The 24546-nt window shown below is 47.3% G+C and overlaps 1 protein-coding gene across 1 annotated transcript in view; it reads right to left on the bottom strand.

The window, feature by feature from the left end:
* CASZ1 (castor zinc finger 1) overlaps nt 1–24546 on the bottom strand; it is a 254650-nt gene that overhangs the window by 206293 nt on the left and 23811 nt on the right. The window contains exon 2 of the mRNA XM_084494867.1: nt 22432–22509. The gene's annotated coding sequence lies outside the window, so the exon portion shown is untranslated. The remainder of the gene's footprint in view (nt 1–22431; nt 22510–24546) is intronic.

Below are 24546 nucleotides of genomic sequence, written 5' to 3'. Positions count from 1 at the left end.
TAAAAGAATTTCCTTTTCTCTTCTTTTTTTCTCTTTTTAGTTTTCTGTATATGTCAGAATCTTGGTTTAAGGAAAGCTTCATTTTCACTTGGTGACTGATGGCTGAACAGGTGGCTTCTGAGTCTGCAAGTGTCAGATGAACGAGCAGTTTAGAAATGGACAATTTGCAGCTCACTTTCTCTTGCTGACGGCCTTTTTTCTGCTGACAGATTCCTGCCCCTAGCAGCCAAATCATGTACACAGTATCTGCCCTCCAACCCTGGTGAAAAAAAAGCTTCAAGATGAAAAAAAAAAAAAAAAAACCCTAAGAAAGAAGATGGGCTCTTGGGAACTCGTAGCCATAAAATGGAAAGAACTTCACACTTGGAGGCGTGCTTGCCAGCTCAGCCTACTTGGGCATAATTTATAAGAGGGGCAGGATTTTCTGCTTCGCTTTCTTTCCTGGAAAGTTTGGTTGGTTGATGGGATTTTTCTGCAGACCCCTGTCTAAAGCGACGGGACGCTGGAACCGGCACGAGTGAGTGTCCGCTGCACGCAGTGAGGCTGTCCCAGCGCCAGAGCCAGCAGCCCCTCCCCACAAACCTTCTCCCTGGCCACCACCAACCAGCATCCCACCTAGAAATGTCACCAACCTGGGTTTGGATGGTCAAATCCACAGATGTCCCCCTGCCTCTTGGTGATGAAGTCCCTCAATGAGGGAGCACAGGCATGGGTGGGATCGGCACAGGGCCAGTGCTGCTGCCCGAGCTGACAAGGGGTTCTCCTGATGTCTTTACGTGGCCGTGGGCTCACCAAACACCATATTTCATTCACTAATTCAGATACCAAGGCAAAGACAGCCTTGTTTTGTAACTCCCATCTTTAAGGTACGGATTTACCAAAGGTAGCAGTCACTCTTCTGATATTTCACTATGGGCAAGTAACTTAAGGACTGGTTTTGAAAGGATCTCAGGGGCTCTTGGTACCAATTTTTCAGAAGGATTTAGATGCCTTTGAAAGATAAGTGCCCAGAGGGGTCTTAAAATTTTCAAGGCAGGCTACATTAAAATCGGATGGATTTACGTACCTATCTTAAACAGTTTTGATAATCTACGAGGTGCCTATCAGAATCTTTAGATAAAGAGAGCACTTTGAAAATCTGACACTTATGGACTTGAGGAATTGTAATCTAGAGAACACATCTCGCCGACTTCCAGGCGCATTTAAACTCCTAAGCCTCTCAAAAATGAACCTTAGGATCCTAAGTCACTTAAGTGCTTAAAAAATGTTGCTCTGTGTCTGTATGAGCTGGATGAGGACAGATGAGCAGGGAAGGATTAGATGCATGCATCTGTCTTTCCGTGTAGCTCTCATAACACTTGAGTGTCTGTGCATATGGATAAAGGTGGATTGATGAGCGCATGACCATATGCATGAGCATATAATATGGCCGATTGGATGGGACAGGGAGGAACAAAAATTGGGTGGAAGTGACAGGTGATTACACGGATAAATAACATCATCTCGCTCAACGTTTATTTAGTGCTTTTCATCCAAAGGTACCCTTAAGTGCTTTACAAACTGTTATGGATATAAGAATGACTTCACCAGCCACAGCAGCTCTTTAAGAGTACACAGCCAAATTATATGATCAAGTTATGACCAGAAATGAAGAGTATCAGGTCCCACTGAAATTGCCTAGAATTTTTGGCCATCAGCCATTTAGGACTCAGTCAATAGACCCAGGTTTGAGTTGTTACACGGGGAGAAAGTGCTACGGAAAGCTAACAATGACAAATGGGAGGGACCTGGTTTTCAACGCCATTCGAGGAGCGCTGCCAGCAGCACGAGCTGGGGAAACTGGTTCAGCATTAATGCGGGGAGCAGAGGGAGCTACCGGCCTCTCCATGGGTGGCAGAAGGGAAGACGGGGAGGGAGATGGCTGTATGGTATTTTAAAGAGGAACAAAGATACAGGAGCTTGTTTGAAGTAAACCAGCACAAAAAGAAAAGGAGCTGATTGGAAATGGATGAGAGATCCAAGGGAGAGGGAGAGGTCAGATCTGGGAGGTTTTCACCGCTGTCTGAGGCTCCAGCCCACGTTCTCGCTGGGAGGAGATCCCATCTCTCCCATTAGCTAACCCGGGCTCTTTCTCTGGGCAGCACACGCACTCCAAAGAAGGCAAGTGGTGCCAGCTGCTTTCTTGCCAAACGGCGGAGTTAAAAGCTGTACAAAGTCATAGACAGTAAACAATGAAACAGAAACGACAACAGCAGTTTCTCCTGCTGCCTCCACCTCTGCACCTTGCTTCTTCCCTGACTCCTTCACACCCTTTCCCCTACCTCTGCCAAAAGGATGAAAACATCATTGAATCCATACTCTGACACAGCCTGGGAAGAAGCAGCTGCCCAATATATAAATGTATTTCAGTAGAGTCGATGAATAAAAGCTACTAGTAGAATACAACCTAAAACTGCTGGGCACTGAGCAAATGGGGAAAATGTTTTCATCTTTTCTGCTCTCCGAGCTGCATTTCCTCTATCCCCAGCCACAAAGCAGCCAGTACCTCATTCAAGTTTAATGCCAGTGGGGTTGTGTCAGGAAGGGGTGCAGTAGTTTTGAATGCCTAACCTGTACACAAGGCTTTTCCCACCATGAGGAGGATTTTGGGACGTGCTTCCATTACACCGTATAGTTTCCTGATCACCTTGAGAAGATGGAATGCGATGAACAGACCGTGCAAGGGGCCAGCTCTGTCCTGCAGCTGTAACGAAGAACATCCTGTTGGCGTGGTGAGCACTGGTTCTGTGCTGTAGGGAGATCTGGCCTTAAGGAAGGGCCAGGCTGCACAGCTCACACTCTCCTCACTCTCCTTGACTTTAGGGGCCCATGCAATGGAAGATGAGTGACTTACAGAACCCATCTCCAGCAACGCACGCTGCTCAGTGTCAGAAATCCTGTGATAGAATGCAGTTCCTTCTAGGATTTGCTATAGCTGCAGCAGCAAACGTGCTCCTAGGCCAGACGAGCGAGGTCAGAGCTGGGCTCTCATGGCTCGGCTATGTTAATACATTCCAATTAGCCCTGCCTATCCACAAGCTGAGCTCAAAAACTGTTCACATTCAGTACTGCTCCCATTAGGTAACTGGATCACCCAAATACTAAATGACTAGTAGTCCATGCCGAGGTGTATTAAAATCAAGCGAGGAGGATGATCTCATTCCCAAAGCAACGGGCTGTGGATCAGGGGATGGAGCTCCAAGTCCTACCTCTGCCAAGCCTCCACGGCTAGCCTGGACACGCCACTTCCTCGGGGCCTCGCTGCTAAGTCAGAGATGCTCCAGCTTCCTTCTTCTGCTCCCCTGCCTGCACTGCAAGCTCTTCAGGACGAGGGCTGCTTCTAGCAATGCGAGTACCTGGTACAAAGCACGGCAGGCCTCGGAGCCGACTGAGGCTTTTATATGAAAATATGCATCTTAATTACAGCAGGGAAAATAAACAAAGTGAAAGATGGCTATATTCTCAGCAAATGCTGGATTTGTTATTTTGCACACAAAAAGGAAATTAAAAAAAAAAAATATTTTCAACAACATTTGCTTTAGTCAAAAAAGCTGAATTTGGCAGAAACCTGACTATAACAATACGCATCAACGTTTTTGTTTCCTGTCACACATTTTTGCCCATTTACAAGTGCTCCATGCCTTCTGGCACGTATTCAGTGGCAATGAAAACACAGAAGCAAAGACTTGGTGCAAAGCACGGCTGCCAGGGAACAAGGGGATGTAGTTCTGGAAACACAGCTAAGAATCCATCTTCCACCCTGCTCACCTGTTCGGGTATTTGCTGGGTCTCCCTGGAAAGCACCGGGTTTCTTGTACTCAGATTTCTCAGGGTGCCCAAGTGAGTTTCTGGGCAATTTTGGCTTTGTCCACACAGTCACAGATGCTTTCCTCTGTGTCTGGGATGACTACGTAAACAGGAATGGGGAACGTCCGTCAGGAAGTGAAATTGCCTCGCTGTTCTTCTGAGCATTCAGCCCTGAATTTCTGAACAACTGGGCTGACCTGGTGGGGGACTTTCACAAGCACGTTTCACTCCCACCTGAGCACGTTTCTCTCTGCTTTGTTTCCCTAACTTTGTGTCACGCTTACTAAGGACAAGGGAGGTCCACAATGCCTCGCACCAGAAGTGTCTGCATTTGTGTGTGTGTCATCACATTTTTACAACTGTGTATCACTGTTTGTCAGCATATATCAGTATGTGCACCTGTTTAACTGTATTTCTGCTTGCTCTTTTTTTTTTTTTTTTTTGGCTTTGCGTGAGATTCTGTGAACATACCCTTTTCCTTTCTTTTCCACTACCGAAGTGCATCTTTTTTTTCCGGGTAGGTACATCTGTATAAAAGTGTCCTTTTGATATTCATCTTGCTCTTCAGATGTTCCCTTGCACTCACGCTGGAGCGTTCACGCGGGCATGTCTCAGTATAGTTGTGCATTGATATTTGTTCTGAGTCGTGCGTCTTTTCCCGTGTGTGTAATTCACTGCCTCTGTCTGTGTGCTTCTCTCTGTATTTTCTTGCTGTTTCCCCCGTCTGTGTTGTGTGCAATTACCTGGGTTTGTGCATGTATGTATCTCCTTGTTTTTATTGTCAGAGGGCTGATTTTTTGATGGGGTGGGTGGTGGTGAAATTGTTTGTCATTTTGCTTTGTATTTATCTTTCAGTGTTTTCCCTATGTTTGCATAAAGTAGATGCAGACTACAATTTGTTGATGAATTCTATGAATACTAATCTTAGGCTACCCTTGACCCCGAGGTCAGCTAAAGATCAAAACCAAACCATTTAATATTTTCCTTTTGCAGATCAATAGAAGCATAAATTCACTCTCAATGACAACTATAATTTCAAACAGATCTATAGGAGGCATGCATGCATTTCCAGGACGAGCCGCTCATGCGCCTGTTGGGGAGCACAAGAAAAAGAGTTTCTCTGTTGTTGTGTTTTCTTTTTTTTTTTTTTTACCATTGAATCTCTTTTGCCTTTTTTTTTTATTGCTCTGAAATGCTATTTTCAGCAGCTGCTGTCATATAAATATCTCTTGTTTTTCTTCTCCTCTTTCCCTCCTGGTGAAAAGGGCAGGGGACCTATTGAAAATTCTGCTTTATCTCTTTCAGGAGAGTTCAAGTGCGGGTCGAACAATCGATTCCTCCTCCTTTTCTTTTTTAAGTTTCCTGTCGTTCTTTTGCCCAGATCAGCATTGAAGGAAAATAGGAAGGGCAGCCTGGAGTATGTACATCTATACACCCAGAGACAGCAAGAGAGAGCACGCGAGTGTGTATGTAAGCATACATAAAGAGGTTTTTATATATCCATATAAATATGTACACACGTGTGCACACACGTACCTGTGTGTTTCTGTCCTGTGGCTGTCTGTACGCCACAAACGAGATGTTCTTACAGCAAAAGTATTTCAGAGACGGGGAAAAAAAAAGCTGGGAAGTGGGAAAAGTTTGGAAGTAGCGTTCAGTTCTGAACCGGAATATTAACCCTTCCAAAAATTCTCCGCTAGGAATTGCAAAAGCTTTTAAGGAAATGTTGTAAGATCCTAGACAGTTCCTACAATTTTCCATGTGGGGGGAAAAGAGGGTTATTCTGCAAGCAGCATTGTTTCAACCAAATAAATTCAGCTGATAATCCACAAATCTTTAAAGCTGTATTTAGTCTAGAAAAGGTACTTTTCAAACATTTTCACCAAACCAAAGTGGTGGGAAGGGGGCTGGGGGGTGGGGGGGAGACAGAAATATAAAAAAGCAAAACAAATGACACCATTAATCTGCCTGGATTTTCCACCTCATAGAACAATCTGTTTAGGAATGACTGAAATAAAGTGGAATGTGGTTTAGATTTTTTTTTTCCTCTACAATCTCTCTCTGCAAATTCCTTGTTTATGGAGAAACATTGAAAACAGGAGTTAGTCCCACCACCCCCTTGGCGAAAAAAGGGGGGAAAAAAAAGCACCACGAGCACAGGGGAAAGAAGGAGGGGGGGTTTGCTTTGTGTAGGAAATAAAGACCGTAAAGTGAGGACTTTTATTGCTGGCAATCAGAGTATTGCTGCTGGCAGTGGCTAAAGGTGGAAAGCAAAGATGATTTAATTTATAGAAAGGACAAAGATGTCATGTAGCAGATTTAATCACTGAAAAGAAAAAAAAAAAAAGAAAAAACCCAGCTAACGTCATAATTTACATTTTGGGATAATAAAGAAGAGTGAAAGAAAGAAACAACTGAAAAACCCTGAACGGGTGAAAAAAAAAATAAATGAAGGAAGATAAATAGATTTGCCTGTAAAACTAATAAATTTAAAAACAAAACCAGAAAGCAAAACACAGCCCCTTGAAAGTGCTGGTAAAATGGACCATCGATTTTGGAATTCATCTGCATTTTGTATTTTAATAATGCTTACTCTCTCTCTCTCCCTCTCTCTCTTTTGCAAAATATAAAAGCTGATCTGATAAATATTAATTTGAACCATCATAATGTATTTGAAAATTCCAGCTAAAATGTCACCACATGGAACATTAATGTAATATTTCAAGGCCCTGAGAGCAATACTCATATTGATTGCATTTATTTCACTCTAGGGAGGAGAAATAATTCTTCAATGTGGGACACATCTGGTAGCCAAAGATGCAAAAGGCTGAGGGTAGAAATGCAAAATTATATGGAAAAAAAAAAACATAACCTAACCCCCCAAAACAAAACAGAAGTGCAAGTGAAGCTGACAAACGCAGCCCATTCAATCTTGTGTTTCAGTTGCAGCAATTATTATTTTTTTCATAATACTTCCCTTTGAATTTTTAGTTTTGGGAAAATAAAAGAAAAAAAAATCAGAAAACAACAAAAACTCCCATCGTGTTTTTATCAATCTTTTGGCAGGAAAACCAACAGTATCATCACAACTCTAAAGAAAGAATGTGTGTAATTGGATTGCTTATTGGAAACACAGAAGACAGGCTGAGAAGACAGCGCAGCAGTTAATTCTGCAAAACTTTGACAGAGGTTTCCAAGAAAGATGCTCTTATCTGAGGAGCTTCCTCTGGGGTTGGGGGCTCGAACTTTGTAACGGTGGAAACCCAAATGTGTGCAGATTGGGGCTATTTTCCTGCGATTCTGCAGAAGGAGCACGGAGACACTGCCTGTCTGGAGTCCCATAAAACAGATCTTTTCCTTGTCATTAAGAATATTGATGTTCATTAGGCCCGGGCGTCAATGAGTCTTTGTGCAAATGAAACGAAATCTGAGTCAAATTGTGACCCTGAGCCCAACACGTAACCGCAGAGCGGCTGCAGTCGGGGGGCTGGGGACGAGAGGTTCCCCCAGCACCAAAACCTCACCACCCCTACCCCTAGACAAAAAAAATCTCCGCAGCCACAGCGACAGAGCCAAGGGAACGGCCGTCCCCGCCCCCCCAAATCATCCTGCTCATAACGTGGCTTCTGATAAAGGTGGCACAGATCAGGGCTACTTTTAGGAGTCTCTCGAGGCGAGCTCTCCGCGTGGAAGCAGAGCTTGCTCCCCGTCCCAGCCCTTGGCAGGGCATTACCCTTCTGCAGGTAAAGCTCTTTCCTTTTCATTTCCTCCCAGGGCTTCTCTCCCGCCGCCGCGGGTCTGAGGTTGATGTTTCTGCTGTACAAACTCCGGGCTAATAAAGAAAGCTCGAGTCCCGTAATTCATGGCGAGGCGCTTTGACGGAGCACTTTCAGTGTTAACAGTGTGACGGGCGCTTTTCGGAGCTAATGCCTCACTGATATTAACGGCCATGCCCACGGAGCAAAATCTGCAATGTAAAAGCGAGCGGCTTGCTAAATATTTACAGGCTCGCACATCGCGCTGTCCCATTCATTTCCTTGACCTTTCATGCAGGGGGATGGGGAAGGAGAAGGAGATGCCAGGGAATGGTCCCTTCTGAGGTAGAGGCACTGCAGCCAAATTGGCTCCCCAGCCTCTGATAGCGAGACCTTGAGCCGAGGCCCCGCTCCTTCCTGCCAGCAGTCCATGAGATTAAACAGGGAAAAGCCACCGTGGGCAGGCTCGGGCCACAACTTTCCGGGCAGGGATGGGGGAATAGCCCCCAAAAAAACGACCCTGCTGGGAGTTGTGCAGGCCATCGAGGCATTTCCCTGGGGATCAGCACAGGGCCGCTGGGATCCCAAACCCGGTGGGTTCAGGGCACAGCTGCTCCCAGAGGAAGGCAGCACTCCCGAGGAATTAAAGCCAGGAACGAATCAAGGAGACTTCTCAGTCGTGCATCCAGCTCTGCCACTGACCTGCTGGCTGATCCCAGGCAAGTCGTTTCCCATCTCCGCACCTCAGTTTCTCCTGACAGCATTTCAAATAAATAATAATAAAAAAAAAAAGGGTGTAGCAAACCCTCCCACATGAAGACAGGAGAGGGCATTGCGAGGCTTGTTTAATGCTTAGAAAGCACTTTGAGATCTCCAGATAGAAAGCGTTTCGCGAGAGCCAAGTATTCTAATTAAACTTTATATAACCGGGCTGCGCTCAGCCCTCGTGGGCAGGAGCAGCCGGCGGTACCTGCAGCCGCAAACGCCTCTCCGGGCCGCTCTCGGGCCGGCCGAGCTGCCAAAATTTGGGCCGGCTTCTGCCTGCCGGGCTGCGGCTCCCAGCCCAGCCGTGCCGGGCCGTGCCAAGCCGAGCCCGGCCGTGCCGAGCCGCTCCGGCGTGCCCCGGGCGCCCCCTGCTGCACAGCGCCCGGAGACCGAGGGGACGGGGGGAAGGAAGGAAGGAAGGGAGGAAGGAAAAAAGGCAAGAAGGAAGGGGCTGCCCCAAAGGGATCTCAGGGGAAGGCGTTTCTCGGAGCACGGGGTGCGGGAGGTGCCTGCCGTGTCGCTGGGAGCTGCAGGGTGCGGTGCAGAAGTGGCACAGAGAAACCTCCACGTCGCAGGAGCCCCACTGGGCTCACCTCTTTCCCCCAAAATGCACCGTCCCCAGGCTGACTTTTACTGGGGGATTTGGGGTTTTGGATCGTGTCCTGAGCGGGAGGCGTTAATTCCCTGCAGCTGGCTGCCCCTGCCACCCCGCAAAGCCCTGCTCGGGGCAGGCAGCAGTGCAGGAAGGGCTGGGGTTACAGTGACGCTTCCCCTGCTGCCCCCCAGCACCCCAGTGCGATGCTCAAGGCCACCAAGAAGCCCCCCAGAAGGGCTGCACCCCCAGGAGGACACACCGAGAGGTTTTTGGTCCCCGTGCTGTGAGCCTCGAGCAGTGGCACAGCAGCAGGAGCACAGGGCTTGGAGGCAGGCTGCACAGCACCCACAGGGCACCAAGATGCCCCTTTGAGATCCGTGTCCTCAAGGGTCAGGCTCAGGGATGTGCCGACTGTCCCCCTGGTCCTTCAGCTCTGCACAATGCCCCCTCCCCACCTCTTCTGGGCCTGCAATTTCCTCCCTTGTCATTTACGGGGGCAGGAGGGACGCAGACACCCCTTGGGGCTTGCCCCGGGTGCCTGTCACTGGTGGCAGGGGGTTGAACCGGAGCGCGGCGGAAAGCTTCTGATCCCAGGCTTTCACGTGAGCGACCTCAGGCCCAGGTGACGGGGGAAGAAATGGTTTCAGAGTGGCCTGTGCTCTCCTGCAAGCCAGCAGCCGTCTGGCAGCCCGAGCTAAAGACAGAGCCAGGACGGGAAGAGCAGGTCAGGAGGCGATGTGGGGCAGAGCTGTGGGAGCTCCCAGGCTGCTGCCAGCTCCTGGGCTGCGTCAGGCCCACACAGGGGTGATAAGCACCGGCGCCTGGGGCAGAGCGCACGGCTCGGGATTTCTTTCTCAGGATGCTCGCCAGGCCCTGAAACGGGCTCCGAGCACCAAGAGCCAGCCCAGCTCCGTCGGATTTGCTGTGGGGTTTTCCTAGTGCCTCGTAACACAGCTGGGAGGGAGGGGACACCCCTGGGACTGGGAACAAAAGCCTTGGGCTTCTGTAGCTCGAGACCCAAGGGCTGCCACCCTGCAACCTGGGAGCCCCCAGCGGCCTCTATCACCAAAGAAATGTCAGTCCAAGCTCTCGGTGGCACTGCCCTCGTGCCCACAGCCCCCTGCAGACCCTGGGCAAGGCGGCCGTGGTGCCAGGGAGCGCCCAGGGGAGGCAGGAGCCGCCCGCCCTCGCTCCAGGCACGGCCCCAGAGCCCGCGGATGCGCTCGCTGCCATCAAAGGCAGCCCCACCTCCGGGCTAAGCTTCGCAACGCCTCATCGTGGCCCACATCTCCCAGATTAATGACTGCCTACACCGGGGCTTCTCCTTTATCCCAACGTGATCCCAATGCATATTTCACATCCACATGCCGCCGAGCTCCATTCCTGCCTGCACCTCTGAGCTCACGCCTTCCTCACCCGGCCCTACTCCCCGCACCCCGCCCAAGCCAACTTTTCTCCTTTTTCTTCTGCCACACCTACCCTGCGCTCGCTACGCCAAGAGTGGCACCGCGAGCCAGAGTCCACAAGTGCCTCTGCCATTTCCTAATTGCTCCCGGAGCTCCACCTCTCCCAGGAGGCCCGTGCACATGCCATTCCAGCAGCTAACTTTCCCACAAGGAGTGGAGGTGTCGGTGGCAGGAGCGTAAGACAAACCCTGTAGTAGGGACAAGCTGTCCCTGGGGAAGGGAGCAGAGCAGCTGAGGCACCAGGGGATTGGGAAGGGTGGTCATGTTCGTCTCATTATCCTCCTTTGTACAAATTTTAGAAGACTGCTCGTGTCTTGCCTGTCCTCCTTCCCAAAGAAAAGTGCTTCCCCTGGAGTTCAGGCTCCTTCTCATTGAGTTAGGGAAAACTGGGAGAGTTTCCCACACACTTGGCACAAAAGGGAGGAATGACAGCGCAGGATGAACCATGAATGGCCCAGACATGCCAATATCCCCAGCAGTTAGAGGGAACAGGAAGATTTCCACACTAATATTAACGACACAGCAGAAAAGAAGCTGGGCTCCTAGGGCAGGCATGTGGTGCACCAAGCTGGCTGCTCTGGGGTCTGATGCTGATCCACGAGAGCTGAACGTGCAGAAAACAAAACAAAACCCAGCACCGTGCCAGACAATTCATGTGGTTGCCTTCCTCCCTCCAGCACCACTGCTGTTCCGTGGGGTCCCTGCGGTGCCTTCCCCTGGTGTGCAAAGGGCCCCAGCCCTGTGGTGTCCCCGCGCCTCGCTGCCGAGGCTGCAGCGCAGGCAGAGTGATGCATGGGGACAGTGCTCGGTACATTAATAAATAATCACCTCTCCCATGCTCTGCAGGAGAGCGTGACTTCACAGTGATGTGTGTGAATGTCACACGGGCCCTAGGAGAGCTGTGCTTTGACTGCTAGCTGCGTTCCCGAGGGGCCAGCTTCTCCTTTGCTCTCCCGACTGAGCCAGGGATCAAGGAAAGAGGCTGCCCCAGTTGCAGACAGACACAGGAATATTTCACCAGCTACGGTACCTCTGTGCACTTCATGATTCACTGCCATCACACTGCAAAGGCTTCCTGACACATATCTAGAGGTTATGGAGAGCTGCGTTCTCCCCTTTCTGTCCCAGACTTACCGTGACCGAGAGGCACTGAAGTCACCTGGCACTGCAGCCTCCTGCCTGACCCATCCCTGGGGTCCTGACGCCGCTGCCTCCCCTGCAGCAGTGCCTGCAGCACCAGCAGTACAGGTAGCAGGGAAGGAAGGCCTGCACCACCCTCGTTTGTGTTCACTGCCCTGCTGGATGCAGCAGAGAGGTTTTTCCAGGACAGCTGAGGTTACAGAAAGACCGGCCACAGCTCCGATCAATAGTTAGGGGATGCCTAAATTGGAGCCTCTGCTGGGGAGCCTTGCAGACGGGTGGCTCAGCGAGCAGCAGAGGACTGGGCTCCAGCTTGGGTGAGCCCCCGAGACAGATGCACGCTGAGACTGGGACACCTCGCTGAGCCCGACCCCTGTGAACCTCGCAGCCGTTTCTCTCCTGCGGTGCCTGACCTCTGCCTAACGCAGTCGTTCTTCTCAGCCCAGCCCGTGCTGTGCCACTTCCCCTCCTTGAGCCTGCGCTGAGACGTCGCCTCCTGCGTGGCTCTGCTCCATCTGCACCGAGCATCCCTCCAGGGCAAAGCTCCCCACGTCTTGGTCTGCAGAGACTGAGCTGGATGCTGCCATCGCTAAGTGAGAGCCCGTGCAGCAGGGTAGGCAGGGGATCAGATCAGAAAATATTAGAAGTCTCTTTTATTGCTTTCTAATGGATCCTACCAAACATTTCCAAGCATTTACCCTGTCACTGTCCGTTCTGTTACCTTCCACCCGCAAGCTCTGGTTCTCCTCCACTCCCTGCCACTGACTCATTCAGCTTCCTGGCAGGGCAAGGCTGAATGCAGGCAGAAAAGCTGCACTTCATTTCATATATAAGTATTGTGGCATGACAGGGAAAGGGCTAGCATGTAACCGTGAGGGGTGCTAGAAGACAGAGAAAGTTTTGCCCCAACGCCTTATTGCCCCTCATCCTTTTTTAAGGGGTATTTAGGGAGTGAGATTTCCCCCGTATCCTCTACAGGCATCACATCCCTGGCTCACCTCATTTACTCAACGAGAGCATGTTTTATTAATCTGGAGTCTCGACAAGGTTCTTTACTTCTATTAATTTATTAATATTGCTAATTAAATATCATATTCGCAAATGTAAATTTCCTAATAGTGTCCCTTCCATTTTCAAATTTAAAAAAAAAAAAAAAAAAAGAAAAAGCAGCAGCAGCTTGTTATATTAGTCAATTGAAAGCAATTCAGCCTAATCAGAAGAGGGGGGTGCCTCGTGTCTGCAGTACAGGGCTGGCCACTGCTTGCTCGTGGGCAAATGACCACCTTCCACCACGATCTTTAACAGCTGGATTCAGAGCAGGAACAAAACGGGGTGCATGGAGCAAAAGAGGATGGGGAAAGCAGAGTTTGGGAACAGGCACCAGGAAGATACCTCAGCAATGGCACGGCAGGGATGAGGGCTGTGGGGGGGCTGCACACAGCCAGACCCCTGAGACTGCACTGGGTCTAAGGGGGGAATCATTTAACGGGCAGCCTGCAAGGCTGGGGCACGGCTGGTCTGCGGGAAGGGTGGGGGGAAAGGAGAGTGAACCTCTGCAGAAAGAGGGTGGGCAGGGGGACACCCAGCACCTGAACTGCATTTTGTGTCCTGAAACTTTTATCTACGTATTTGTATACGTATTTTGGGGCAGTTGTGATAATTCGAGTGTTGGGATGACTGGGCTGGTGTTGCATTAAGGAAAGTTTTAAAAATACATTATATCGTTTTTATTATTAATGGTAATGATATGGGCCTGCTCGTTATCTTTCCTTTTGTTATGAGCACTGTAATCTGAGGATGCTGTGGCAATGTGAAATGGATAATGCAGGGGCACTGCTAGATTTGGTTCTGTTTTAAAATTCCATCCATATTTATTATCAGAACCCAGGAAAATAACGACATTTTGTTGCCTTTTTCAGAGGGTTTACCAAAAGCTAAGAAACCTTTTTTTTCCTGTCTATATTGTGCAAAACAGACTTCAGTAAAAAGAGCATTATGCTTGTTGTATGGAGGGAGAAACATGGGCACAGAAGGCAAAATACAAATCCTACGATTATTGCTCAGTGTCAGATCTCCTCCCTTTTCCCTAGGTTAAACTAGGGTCAAACATTTGCAGGAAGGCACAGAACAGTACAATACCAGAAATTTGGGTGCAGAGCTTGGGCTATCCAGCCTTCCATCACTTGCTTTAGATGCTAAAAACTGCCCTACTGCACGCCATGGAAGCATTAGGAGGGTACACGCTGAGCCAAGGGAAAATTCCCAACACTGTCTCCCAGCAGGGGACTTTTTTCTTTACACAGGCCAAAATTCCCAAAGATAAACCCTCGGAAGGCTTCACGATCCCAAACGAAGGGCAGCACTGACCAGGACAAAAGCAAGCCCTTCACACCGAGCGCTCTGTGGCGGCAGAGGCATCCCCGCAGCTGCGGTCAGACCGTACCTTTGGGGACAAACAGAGGTGGAAGCGAGGTCCCAGACCCACCATCGGCGCTGAACCACAGCCCAGCACCCTGCTGCCTGCATGCCCACGGGCACAGCCTGGTAGGGAGGAGTGCTGTGCAGTCCAGACATGGGGCTGCTGGTTTAACGGAGAGCTGTGGGTCAGGTGCAGGGGGAAGGGACTAAAGGGGCAGGGGAGACGGGGAGCAAAGAGCCACAACAAAACCCCTTCTCAGGCTCACAGAGGAAGCGCAGAAAGCCCTGGCTGAACTGGAAGGAACTGGTTCTTGTCGCCTCGCACACGCTGGTCTCCAGCTGTTAATGATCTCTGTTGACGCGAACATCATTTCCTCTGCGTCCCGGCGTGTGTAATTGAGTGGGGCTGTGATGGGGAGACAGCGCTGCCAGCTTCCCAGTCAGCACTTACTGACAGCCTAATCTCAGCTCAAGAAATGTTGCCGAGGTATTGGCTTCTGATGCCATGTTATCTCCCCAGTTTGAGAAAGTATAGAGCTCACCTCCCCACACAGATATAATAGGAGAGGACATCACCTTAATTCCACCTCCATTAGACCTCAGAGAGTCGACTGCGACCCCACTAACCTCATCAATATTCAAAAGCTTAACAAAAAAAGGCTATAACTGGGGAAGTCAGAAATAATGTAATGCAGTATTGATTATTTTATGGTACGATTAGGTGTAATTACATCTCTCAAATTTTATTTTAATGTTACTTTCTACTACTTTTAGCCTTTTAAAATTATCCAAAACATCTCCGTTTAATGGAATGAACATGCCTTCAATTTAAATGTGAAACACTCTTTTTCTGCTAAAGTGTGACCTCAATATATTTGAAAACATAAATTACTGCTATGTATAAACCATAAAAAATGAATGATGAATTTAATTCTGGTGAAGCGTGAGGGACTGGGAATGCAATGGGGAAATACTGTTTATCCAGAGGAGAGGGGACAGCCCAGGTGGAGAGGAGGCGAAACGTGACCTTCTCTAACACTGCACGGGACACGACATCTGAAGGACTTGACTTTGACTAACAGACAGACTAAAGGCAAAACCCATTTATTGCCTGGATCTAGTCCTTAGCTGGCCTCGATCAGCATAGCTTCTACGCAGGCAAAGGAGTTATGCAGATTTACACCAGTGGAGACTTTAGTCCACCGTATGGGCTCGGTATTTGATGCCCTCCAGCGCTGTCGGATGAGCCGAGGTGGAGGTTACAGCCAGAGCCCCGCAGGGCAGCCTCCTAACTTCTCAGGCCTCTGCGCTGCCAGACGGGTGTAAAACAACCTTTGCATAAACAAGAATGGGGCCCTAAGAACCCAGCCGAACCCTCCCACCTCTCATTTGACAGCATCACCTCACCCATTATTAGAACTAATTACATTCATTACTGTGGACCTAGGAGCCTTAGCCGTGAACCAGGGCTCCATTACCGGAGAGATCAGACAGCCGAGTGTCCCTGTTCAACCTCCACTAGGGCCTTGTCGAACACACCAGCATTTGGGTCCCTGGGCGGTATCACCAGAGATATTTAATAAGTAATGCTAGCCCAGAGCTGCGTCCTCGGTGACCACGCATGGGGATGATGCCTTCTGGGACCCCTGCTTTACCAGGCATCTAAACCTAGACCTACCCAGTGCTCTGCAGCCCTCTGAGCACTCCCTGTGCAAGGCAACTTCTGGCTCCGTATTCATAGCGTCCTCAACCTCCATCAACAAACATTTCCCTGTTTTACCTCTTAACTGGCAGGTAGGGAAGAAAGTATGCTCTCACCCATAAGCGTGCATAATAGTTCAAGTTTATGCTTGAGGAAAGGGTGGCTAGTAGGGTCACTGATAATGGTCTTAGAGCTCCTCTGGGCCACTGTGAGTGACAGACTGTTAAATTAAAGTAATTTTCATATTAGTTCCCTCCCCACCTCCTGCCTTTCACCCACTGAAATCGTTTAAGCCTAAGCTTTCTCTATCACTGGGGGGTATAAAGAAGGCACGTAGGAGGAGAAATCTGAAAGACAGACAGACAATTGCAATGTAACTGCTGGAGAATCTCAGCTTCTGCGCTAATATATTCCATACATTATTTGCAAATGGCAAAAAAATCTGCAATAAAGGTATCAAACACCTGGGGCGAGTTCTCCCCCACTGCATCTCTCAGCTACGCACTCTGAAGGACCAGACACAGCGCGGTGTCCCTGTCCGTGTCAGAGCTGGGGACACGTGCATGAGGTTAGCAAGCCATCCTGACTTGATCGCCAAAATCTTGATCCTCCCCAAGCTTGATGCTGGCACTGATCCCCAAAGTCAGTGGCCAGCAGCCTCCTGACAAGCTCCAAATCGTAGCTGCGCTGGTAGATAGGTGCTGCCTGAGTGCAGGCTTTCGGGGTTAACTCAGGACTCTGCAAAACCAGATATCAAATCAGAATGAATACCCTGGGAAGAAAGTTAGAAAGGGAACAGGTATTGTTACTGGACAGAGACAGTTCTAGTCTTTTAACCTGCAATGATAACTTTATGCAAAAGTCTGGTAATTACCTCAATTCCTAAGAAAATGTGGGAAACAAAACTTTGTTGCCCTGAAATACCATCATCTGTGGAAGCTCTGCACTGCTGGGTGCTTTGTTCATTAAATTTCAGAGAAGGGCATTAATAAGACCTTAAGTAAATCGTTGATCTGGGTAAATGATTCATCGTCTATTTTATAGTTCTTTCTGTTAAAAATAATAATAATAATAATTAAAAAACCACCTAGCTAGTCGTTGGATGAGGAGAGCACCTGCCTCCAGTAAGCAACAGCATCTTACGTGGCAGCTCACCAAGGCCCTCTGTCCTGAGCAGCGCTCACACACTGCCTTCCACTAGCCACATTACGTTCAGAGTGGTGATTCTTCCATGCTGGCAAGCGTTGCCCTTTCACAGGCATCTTTTACAGGAGAAATCCTTTTGTAATAGGAATACTATCCAGTGGTATCACTCACTACATTCTGCTTATCAATCTTCTCTGTAAGTCCAGACAAAGAATCAGGAGAAAAAGCTAGGATCCCATCTGCAGACTTGGAAACCCCACAGGTTTTTCAAGGAAAGCTACCACCCCCATTTCCCTATATCTGCCTGTAGAGGTGGCACCGTATTGACTGCCCCCACACTCGGAGAATGGATTTTGCTGTGCTGGATCAGCAGGCCGAGGCTGTCATCCTGACAGTCTAGAACATCCCATGACCTGCTTAGCCTACTGTACCTCACCTCGAAGGAGCAACTTTAGCAGCAGGTAAAAAAGACAAATTTCAGCCTCTCACACAGCAGCACCAGGCTGCTGAAAATCAAGAAATTCATCTGGAAGAAGAATCGGAGCAGCCTGAAGTCTTACAGCAGAAAGCTTACACCAACAGATCTATGTAGTGAACTGCTTGAAGGAGCCGCGTTTTCAAACATTAAGCTAAACTGAAATCCACAAACCATTAGGTGAGTTTATTAGGTGGGTTTTCACCGGCACAGCTGATTCAGCTCTGGTCGAATTGTGCATGTTCACTGAGAAGACAAAAGTGGTAATGTTGATTATGTGAAGCAAAAGAACTACCTGGTTTGATTGGCAGCCTGGCCGGTTTATGAACTTACACTTCCTGAAACTCGCATACTCCTCTCTTAGCATTTGTTCAAACTGAAAAGGCAATGGGCTGTGTAACGTGGTAATTGCTGGGATCGCTCCCGATAGCTTTGCAAGGCTGGTCTTTGTTCCAGAACTACTAATATGGACTTATCATGAAGGACCTGCCTGTTTAATCCACAACTTTTCAAAAATACCTGCCAGCAGTTCAGTGAATTCAGCAGCCAATTCCCTAAACATCCCAGGATGCTCATCAGCTGGACTTGCTGATTTGTTGCTATCCATTCTTTCAAGTGTTCCCTTATCTGCTTTACATCAACAGCTAGGGTGCCAAGATGCTCATTACTTCCTAATGGTCCATATTCCATTTCTATATTTTTCTTCTTAAAGACCAATTAAAAAAAAAAAAAAAGTTAAGTAGCTCAGCCATTTTAGAATCACCATTGATTCCAGCTCTCTCCTAATTTATTAATGGGCTTACCTTCTCTCTCATATTTCTTTCCCCCGATATACTTGGAAGAGCTCTCATTATTTATTGTGGCCCTTTGGGCCAACATTAACTCATTCTGCTTCCTACCTCCACTGAAAGCTGGAAAGGTTTCTCCATTTGCCTGCTGGCTTCCTCCCCATTGCTGGATGAGTTCAGATATCTAGAGGTTTTTGAATTTGAGAACCCAGGAAGTTCTGTGTCATTCCTACTCGAGCCACACCAACTCCAGCAAGCCTTGGAGATCGAAAAAATTCAGAACTGAGCATGTTCTAGCATTCAGGAACACCAAAATGATATAGTATTTCATGAGCAGTCTGCCTAATCCAGATTCCATTACCGTTACTTGCGCAGTAAGTGCTTTAGAGAAAAGCACAAGAAATCCCACAAAATTGGAGTAAAAATAATTTGACTCCAAGGAAGATTCCATCGGCTCCAACCAAAACAAACAAAATGCAAAGGTTCAGCATTACAAAGGGTCCCAAGGGTGTCAGGCACATAATTTCCCTGTTTTTTTCTCGGTATTTTGGGAGAATCTCAGGCTGTGAGAATAGTTGCTTTGGCTGCCAGGATTTACTGGATTTTCTCTCTCTTTTCAGATGAGCAAATTATTCATAAGACTGAAGTAGGGAAATCCACTCCTCCCCGGCCACAATCAAGTTTCACATCAATTAGGCAAATTGACATGAGGTTTAACATTTTCCCACTTATGCTTCCAAAAGTACTATGAAAACAAACCCCCAAATTGATATCCAAACTAACCCTGCCCTGTAAAGCAACTTCAGGAAACGCTTTAGAAGGTAAAAATGTTAACCAGAAAGACGCAAGTATATCAGATTAGCCAAATACAAAACGGTTGTAAGAATATGGGCAGACTGCCTCCAAACAATGTGCTTCACACAGACAGGCACTGAGAGAAATCACAGGTCAGACATAAGAATAGCATTTACAAGCCCATTCGAGGGGAAAAAAAATCTCTCTACAAGCACTTCTGATGCCTGTACGGTAGAGCAAATGAAAAAAGGGATGCTTGTGAGGCATGAATGAAAGGTGCATGTGTACCTCCATGCACGAGTGTGCATGTACGTAGAGCTCATGTACGTAGAGCTGTGTACAGCAAATGGTTCTCCGTGGGCGAATTACACACACACACATCTTCTGCTCTTTCACCACCCTCCCCCCGCCCAGGTTGGCAGTAATGGCAGGGAACAAATCGCAAATGCACTTCACAAGTAGTCATTCTGGGCTATATACAGCCTGCTCTTGTGCTGACCCTATGACTTAAAGCACGACTCAAGAACAGCTTACAACCGTGCTCGCTCCCAGGTTTACCCGTCATTTTTCAAGTTGCATCTGCAGGAGCAGGGGTGTAATCCAGCGAGCAGTGCTAATCCCAAGGCAACACAAATCCCTGGGGACAGACGAGGCCGTGCTTCCCATTTGAAGAATATGCAGTGACTGGTTAGGCAAATTGTGTGTCTGCATTTCCTATGAATATCCCTGACGATCTATTCCCAGCTCTGTTTTCTATTTAAAGTTGGCATGATGGATGCTTGGAGAGATCCTGTATGCTCGTGCCTAACAGAGTACCAGTATAAATCCTCCTGAGATAATTCAATTTATCCATTATCATTATTTGGAGTAGAGTAGCACCTAGATGCCGTATTACGCTGAATGGACACATACTAAGAGGCAGCTTCTATCCAGAAAAAAATAATAATAATTTGAATGGACAGACGTGCAGAGAAGGAAAATGGAAGCACAGGGAGAAAGAGCTTCCCTCCTCTTCACCAGTCTCACACAGTAAGCCCTTGGCAGAGCTACAAAAGCTCCTGACCCTTCCTCCAAATCAACAAGTACAATGGAAACAACTAAAGGCTCAAGCTGTAATCTTTGCGTACGCACTCATAAATCATTACCAAACACGATGGATCACCAACTTCCCTGATGCTTCTTTTCTTTATTGTATGCACTGGATGGCACAGAAACTCCAAATATAGCAGCTCAGAAATCTCTTGCCTATTCCCTACTTGCCGGCAAAAAAAAAAAAAGCTTGTTTTGATATTTGCAGGAGTGAATTAATTTGGTCTTCCCGATACGATCTCAGACACACCCCAATGACACTTACACCCACAGCCACAGAGGCTGATAAAATCATCAGCTGACTTCTCAGCTCAGCAGCAGTCTTTTTCACCCGTTTCTAGGATTATGAAATACATATTTTGTGTGGCTGGCTAATGCCAAAGTTACAAAATCCGTGTAATTAAGATTAATTTAAGAGCTGGATTGGATCAGCTTGTGGCATCCACCCATTAATTAAGAGAAACACTTTGAATTTCAAGCGGCTGCCTTAATATTTCACTCTGTGCTGGCACTGTTAACCTCAAATTGGCAAGCAAGATGCGAGTGCCCAGGTGTGAGAGGCTGGGGGCCATTGGTTAAGCAAGGCTGCCTGCACTGGGAGACAGATGCCCTCTTCTGGAAGGTGCGTACACGCTGCCTCTACTGATTTCCCGATCCAGCATTCGCATGAATACACGGACATATACCCAAAATAAACATACAGAAGCATAAATTCTCTATTAGTTTACACAGATTTATGTACATGACACACTTTTTTCCAATGCCACATATATGCTGCACATAGTTGGTTACCTGAGAGGATGACACATTTGCTTTCCATGAATGTTTACGAGTTATTTCTGAAAGCTTGGGTTTTTTACCACATAGGTGTGTGTATACTAGTTCTAGATACAAGTGTGCACTGCTCATGTGTGCTAGATTTTACAAGCCATGCAAAGAGAACACTGAAATGGGTATGTGTTCAAAGCTGTAGGTAAACTATTTCAACCCAGTGAAAGAGAAAAAAAAAAAAAAACAGTGACAAACCTGCTGCAGAAGTTTACAAGGTTGGCTTTTGTGGATTCTTTGGGGGCATCTTCCTGTCCAACTCATATTTCCATAAAATCTGACCATTGTTGTTAATTTGCATTGTCCTAGCACCTGAAGTCTTAAATAATCTGTCATTGCTTTTGTTGCATAAATAAAGAAGGGAATCTGCTTACTGCCCTGAAGAGCTTACAGTCTAAGGTACAGAGCATTAAAACCACGCTGTATGCTGAAATGTAAAACTTCAGGTCCCAAGATTACCTTTCATTTGGAACGGTTCCATTTACCCCTTGGGAACGAAATGAGAAATAACACAGATTTGGAATAACTTATTTTTTCAATTTGACTATGTTGATCACCTCATGCATATATGGGAATATGAACAAAGATACATATATGCACCCTGGGACATATTGATGTATATGCATAAAAGCACATTAATTCAAAGAGGAAGTTAATTTCTATGAGATGATGCACATACACAAAGTGTGTCAAACGTACAAGGATGCGGATATATGTGCATATACATCAGATTGCATTTATATGACCATAAGAACATGCCTGTAAAGGTCTTTAAGCAAACTTGTTGGCGAGAATGCAGACTGTGTGTAAACAGCTGGAAAAATGCATAAGACCAAATGTTTTTACTTACTGTTGTAGTACAAAAAAGTTAAGAATCTCTTCCAAATCCAGATTTTCTCTTGGATTCTACAGCTGCTGAGTCTATTTGTTTTATGTATATTTTATAATCTGAAGTGCTCTCATGCAAAGACATCATTTTAACTCATTTAGAATAAAATCTCTTCCTCTTCTCTTTATGACAGGGTCCCACCTTCTCTGTGGGTGGAAAGAAGTTTGGCCCAGCACAGCATGCTGCTCTCTTCAGCACCTCCTGTTGGGTGCAGTTAGACTGGTCTTTCTCAGATACATCCCATCACTTAACCCACGGCCTGTGGCTGCATCAGAGATCAATAAGTCCCTCATAGCAGCTTCTGGTAGATGAGATGTAAACCAGCCACTGTCTTCCTGCCTTATTCTCTCTATATCATTCCATCAGCACTCAGTGCTGAGCACACGGCTTTGATCAAACTACTAGTTTCCCTTCCAGACATCATCATGATCCATATCCAACTATCCTTCAGCGGGGCAGGCTCCAACCCCTCTTATTAGTGGCTTTGTATTTGCAGAATTGTGGCAAGTACAGGCTGGATAACTTGCATGTGTTTAAAATAATCTAAATAACTGAACAACTACTGGATTTAATTTAGTTTACAGAGAGGTTATTCCCAATTCTGTCACCCTTTTCTCCTCTCTCTACTGAGACCCTGATCAACAGAAGCAATCCAGCCCCTTACATTATTTCTTATACTAAATCAAGTTACAAACAACTAAAAGACTCACATAGAAATACAAGCATAACTTTACCTGCCTGTGAAATGCAGCCGCATCTGGAGTGCAACACAGCAGATGTTCAGAGCATGGCAAAACTGTGGTCCAGTGAATCTGCAAGGGAAAGGAAGACTTTGATTAACACGTCCTGTGCCAACTGAACTGGTTAGCAACAGATTATTTGAAATAGGTGTATCTGCATTTTTGCAACTGGTGTCTGAAAGCAGAGTAGGGGTGAGAGACTTGTTCCAGCTTAGCAGCAAGTGATCCAACAGTGGTTAGAAGCAGGATCTAGAAATAAGGAGATACACAGCACTGTCTATTTTCTCAGCACTTCTGCTGAGTTGTGCTTCAGAGTACCGTGAGATCTTTAACAACCAGCGATGACCAGAATGTCACCCAAATACGACTGCAGGAGCTGCTGTAACTAATAACCAACACAAGTTTCCATGGTGAGGATTAGAAGATAGCCACTGCTCCTGGTACCAGCAGATCTCTGCCCTGCCGGCGGTCACCAAACCTACCTGCACCTGAGGCCAGGGCACGGCAGCATTTTAAGGTGTCAGTGTACTCTACATGTGTTCTCATTCTGGGGGAAAATGTTCATGATTATTTCATTTTGTGGCGGTAATGGAAAATACATTTTAGTGCTTGTGTTCTGCATTTGCAATTCATGTTCCCATACATGATTACATTAAGTCTGTGTTCTGTCATTTTTGATGAATGTAGCTTGTTTTCTGTAAAAAACAGACTCTGGGATGGAAAGTGACAGAAGTGAAGCTGTAACAAAGGATGATCAATTTTTTATGGCCAGCCCCAAACGCAGAGGAAGTCCCTGAATGTCTCTCTGAAGCTGGGGACCCTTCAGTCATGGGCTGCAGCATGACCCATTCCTGTCACCACACTGCTTCTGGCAGTCGCAGGGCAACAGTGGCCCGTTGTACATTTGTTTTTTTTTTTTTCCAAAGCTGATGAACTAGCTTTCCATTAACAGGTCAGCGGCTCAGAGCACTCTGCCCTCTGCAAGTTGCCACAGCTGCAGAGCAGGCAGCATGGCAAGGGGCGGTGGGTGGCTTTGAGTCACCCATGGTCACTTCTATGACCCTCGGATATATTGGCTGTCTGTCCCAAAGTCAAAAAGCAAAGAAACTTGAGGAGAAAAAAGGCATAATGAGGAGATGTGAGTTCCTCAGAGTTACTGTTGGTGGCTCCACTGGAGTTTCTTAGGATAACTGCGCAGAAGATGACATCCTACAGGATCAGCTTCCCAGGGACTGAAGACTGGAAATCAAAGCAATGCAAGTCAGGTTTCTGCTGGAGGTTTGGGCTGATCTTAGACACTGACCCCAAATAAGAAAAGTTGGTCCCACATATTTGCAGGGACCAAGGGCTCTGCTGATGGCAGTTCCAAAGCCTGTCTCGTGTTGGTTTTGTTCAGGTAGTCATGAGCCAGATCCTGATCTCCGACCCCACAGCAACCAGCCTGAAGTCACAGAACTGCCATGAGAGTTTCCCTCCCTCACAAAAGCTGGGAGTGAGGCCTCTTGGCACACAGCTCCAGCTCATTCTGCTCTTGGAAATTCTTACCCAGGCTGCAGTGGAAGAAGCAGAGGGGCTGCAGGATTTGTTCTTGCTCCCTCCCCTCCTCGGGGACATGTGCTCACCATAAGCAGATGGTTTCAGAGATTAAGTTCTAAGGAGGCATTAGCAGGAATATCTGCACACAGCGCCCGGGCAGCTGCCTATGCTCACACCTGTTCTAAGTTTCACAGCTTTCAAAGAGTCAGTGTTCAAGGCTTTTTTGCCCTTTCCTTTTTTGGGAAATTGAAGCTTTCAGGGCAACCGCAGAGCTGGCTTTTGCAGAGACTGAGGGGGTTCTCAAACGGATTCCCCGTAGCTGCACCTCACCCTAGATTTTTGGCCATTCCTGTCAGGCTCTGAAGGAGAATCAAACTATTTCCCTCCTCCAGAAACTACAACAAGGAGAACCACAACTTAGAAAGAAGTTAACAGCTCACATCACACGAAAGGGAACTCACAGTTATTTACCTCTAAATACTAAAAAATTACTGGATCACAACTGAAGACCGAGGGATTTACCCTTCACATTTCAGTGCATTTCTTTGCCCAAGTTTCCTCTGATCATCAGCT

This window comes from Aythya ferina (genome assembly GCF_964211825.1).
Source record: "Aythya ferina genome assembly, chromosome: 21".
NCBI classification, from domain to species: domain Eukaryota; kingdom Metazoa; phylum Chordata; class Aves; order Anseriformes; family Anatidae; genus Aythya; species Aythya ferina.
The sequence above is the reverse complement of the archived record's forward strand: the minus strand, read 5'-3'. Positions and strand labels throughout refer to the sequence as shown.